Genomic DNA, 3,346 nt, shown 5'->3' on the forward strand with positions numbered 1-3,346 from the left:
CGTCCTGACCGATATGAGTAAAAACAGAAATTCTAAGTCTCTCAAGTGTGTGTGTAGGGTTACTTAGCATCAGTCTTTTTGACCATTATAAGTAGACTCAAAAAGTGAAAAACAAAAGTACAGACTGACTCAACCCTAAACCTACGTAATCCTGAACTGGCTTGGTCTTGTTCGTCCGATCTTCGATTCCTGAAAAGTTAGAAGCAACAAGCAGTCCAAGAGAAATAGTGTTTGTCAATCATCAAAACATAAGCCATGAAAATAATTTTGCAACAGCACAAAGAACAATTTTAATTAAAGTAACTCTGCCACCAAAACTAAGAAAATTAGAGTCCCACATAAGAAGCTTATTTTGAACCGAAGAAATAAGATCATAGAACAAAAAAGTTTGTCTTCTACCTTTAAACAAGGGAACACCAAGATACATAATAGGTAAGTTAGACTGAGTGAAACCAATAACATTTTGAATAGCAAGAATACGATCATTAGATACCCTTTTAGAAGCAATAAAACAACATTTGTTAATACTAAAAGTAAGACCACAAAACATTTCAAAAGCATTGAAGAAATCCATAATTTTCTTAATCCTATTGATAAAGGCATTAACAAACACATTAAAGTCATCAACAAGGCATAAGTGGGATAACGAGAAACCTCCCAAATTTATTTTCATCCCAGGACGATTTCTTTTCTATAAAAATTTCGTCTAGACGAAATCCAAATCGTCCCAGGACGAATTCTTCTCTTTAAAAATTTCGTTCAGACGAAGTTCATTATCGTGCCAGGACGAGTTGTTCTCTGTAAAACTTTCATTCAGATAAAGTCCTGTTCGCCCCAGGACGATGTGAACCGACTTACCAAAAAAGATAACATCCATGCAGTTATTTGAGAAGCGACCTATGTATAATGGATTATACCGGATGAACCTAGTTCATACGGGACGATGATCGTGTACGAACATAGTTCGTACCAATATACATAAGGATCATTTCTGACACTTTAAGTAAAATCATCCAGGATGATCCTCGATCATACGAAATGATTCATTTCGTGTTGACTTGAAAAAAAATGCAGTTTTAGATGGTTTTTCTTGTCTCTCCTATATATAGTCCAATTTAGACTTCCACACAATCTTTTTGCCATTTGATCTTCGTGCCTAATGAAAGAAGAGTCAAGGAGAGAGTGCGATAGAGCATTTAAAGGAGGATTCTTGCCGCTGAAGCGTCAAGGCTTTGCTTGGTGTTCAAAGGTAAGAATCTCTACTTGTGATTTGGGATTACTTCACTCTTTTCTTTCTTCCTTCTAGAATTCTTGTGAGAAGATCTGTCAAAGAGATCTGGTTCTCTAGCGACACTTGGAGAGTGTGAACAACCATGGGTTCTCTACCCACACTAGGAGAGTGTAAAAGGATGAAGGGTTCTCTGCCCACACTAGGAGAGTGTGAAAGGACGAAGGATTCTCTGCCCACACTAGGAGAGTGCAAGGATGAAGGGTTCTCTGCCCACACTAGGAGAGTGTGAAAGGACGGACGGTTCTCTGCCAACACTGGGGATAAGTGTAAAGGAAGACGGTTCTCTGCCGCACCGGGTAGTGGTGGAAAGAGTTTTTGTAAAGGGTTCTCCGCCTTGCTGTGGGTGCTAAAGGAGAGTCACTATTGGTATTAGTGTAATACTCGGAGAGTGCCTCTAGGGAGTGGATGTAGGTCTGGTTTAGACCGAACCACTATAAATCTTGTGTCTTTTATTTTTATTATTTTTTTATTTTCGCGTTTTAATTTTGTTCCAAAAATTGTGGTTGAAAAACTTTTTATAAAAATTCATTAAAGTTTTATTTCGGTTCAACATACTCAAGATCAAGAGGGTTAAAATTTAAAATTTTAAATACCAATTCACCCCCCCTCTTGGATAGCTTTGGGACATAATCTTAGGTTTAACAACCTAATTCATAGTGAATGAATCTCAACAAACAATTCATAAAAATTTTAGAAAGTGAATTATTAAAGAAAGTGCAAAGACTAATATGTCTAAAGACATTCAAACTACTAGTCGAGTTATTTTTGGGAATAAGTACAATCCAAGTAGAAGTAAAGTACTAAGGAATAAAATTACCAGCAAAAATTCCATAAAAACATAATAAAGATTTTTAATAATAATATGATAGGATTTCTAAAAAAACCAAAGTGGTAAAATAACCGGCCCAGCCAAAGAGTCACCATTCATACCATGAACAAACTCTTTAACTTCCTCTAAGAAAGGGGGTTTAGAAAGAAACTTATTATCATTCCTTTTTTTAATTAATAAACTCATTATCATTCAAGGCTTAATTAAAGTGTGAATTAGGATTTGTTAATTAAGTGTCTTGAAATGTCACTAAGTTTAAATGGTTCAAGTTTCATGTCATTCAGAGGTGTATCATAGTCCCTAGAATTTCTCTAAGTTTTCTAGAAAAGTCCTTAATTATTATTCTTAAGGTGTCGCTACGTTAAATAGGTTTAAATCAAGTGTTAACAACTAACTCTTGGGGTAACATAAAGGCAAAATGCAACAAATCATCACACATCATGTCCTTAAAACTAGGAGAGCCTAGGCTAAGTGCTCACGTGTCCTGCATATGCAAAATAATTAAGCAATAATTAATAGGATTAGTAATATGATTAGCAAATTAATAATTGAGACAATATTATTCACTAATCTTCCCCCACAAGCTCTTTTTAAATACATTACCCTATGTTTGAAATTTAAAAAGATTTAAAAACTACAAATTTATAGTGATTTAAATATACTTATAATTTAAAAATATTTTTAAATTATATATATATATATATATATATCATATTATTAAAAAAAGACACGACTAATTTTTAATTTAAATTTAATTTATTAAGCATTTTAAATATTTAATTAAATTAGATTTTTTAAAATAAAGATTTAAAAAAAAAGAACATTGTTAATTTATATGAAGCTTAATTTAAAATTAAATATTTACAAAGAAAGATAATCTCCTCATTATTTTAAACAAAATTTAATTGTTTAAAATATAATCAATTAATTAGTTATAAATATTAATTAAATTTGTAAGAGTTAAGATTTCAAACTTTATTTAAAGATAGAAATATATCCTAAAGTTAGGTCTAATTTAAAATTATTATATTTTAAAATAAGCAATTTGTTATTTTAAAACATAATTTAAAATGAGATTTTTATATTTTAAAAAATACTTAACATAATATTGAATTAGAATTTAGTTATAAAATTTAAAATTAATGATTTTTAAAAATACATTTAACATATAATATATCTTTTATAATATTTTTAAACCTTTTAAATTGAAAGAATTTATGATTCAT

This window comes from Dendrobium catenatum, unplaced genomic scaffold, assembly GCF_001605985.2.
Source record: "Dendrobium catenatum unplaced genomic scaffold, ASM160598v2 fragScaff_scaffold_1557, whole genome shotgun sequence".
NCBI classification, from domain to species: domain Eukaryota; kingdom Viridiplantae; phylum Streptophyta; class Magnoliopsida; order Asparagales; family Orchidaceae; genus Dendrobium; species Dendrobium catenatum.